This window comes from Schistocerca serialis, chromosome 6 (genome assembly GCF_023864345.2).
Source record: "Schistocerca serialis cubense isolate TAMUIC-IGC-003099 chromosome 6, iqSchSeri2.2, whole genome shotgun sequence".
Classification (NCBI taxonomy): domain Eukaryota; kingdom Metazoa; phylum Arthropoda; class Insecta; order Orthoptera; family Acrididae; genus Schistocerca; species Schistocerca serialis.
The window spans coordinates 261,296,112-261,296,784 of NC_064643.1; the positions used below are offsets into that span (position 1 = coordinate 261,296,112).

At 49.5% G+C, this 673-nt stretch overlaps 1 pseudogene; it reads left to right on the top strand.

The window, feature by feature from the left end:
• The first annotated feature begins 351 nt into the window (after positions 1-351).
• LOC126485289 (5S ribosomal RNA) lies at positions 352-469 on the top strand (annotated as a pseudogene).
• The last annotated feature ends 204 nt before the right edge of the window (positions 470-673 follow it).

Consider the following 673-nt stretch of genomic DNA (forward strand, 5'->3'; position numbering starts at 1 on the left):
GTTTGGTCCCTCACCGGGCTGGAGTAAAGGAAGACAAGGAAACTCTTAAGAGACGTATTGCGAGATACTGGGAGGTTCGATCGACATGTGAGTATTACGGAAATATTTCGTGAGCTCAAATGGGAATCCCTACTGACACAGTTTAGAAAAACGGCTTTTGCGACTTACTGCACAATTATTTTACTGCCTCAGACGACGACACTTCCCGATATACTACAGCGTCATCAGCCAACAGTCGCAGACTTTTAACATAGTCAAAAAGAACGCTTCATCTGTATGATTAAGTATTTACACTGTCGAAAAAAATTTCAACACCAAAAAATAATTACTGTAGAGTAATGAAATTTCTGGGGCAACGGCCTTGCCGCAGTGGATACACCGGTTCCCGTCAGATCACCGAAGTTAAGCGCTGTTGGGCGTGGCCGGTACTTGGATGGGTGACCATCCGGTCCGCCATGCGCTGTTGCCATTTTTTGGGGTGCACTCAGGCTCGTGTTGCCAATTGAGGAGCTACTCGACCGAATAATAGCGGCTCCGGTCACAGAAAACCATCATAACGACCGGGAGAGCGGTGTGCTGACCACACGTCCCTCCTATCCGCATCCTCGTCTGAGGATGACACGGCGGCCGGATGGTCCCGATGCGCCACTTGTGGCCTGTTGACGGAGTGCAA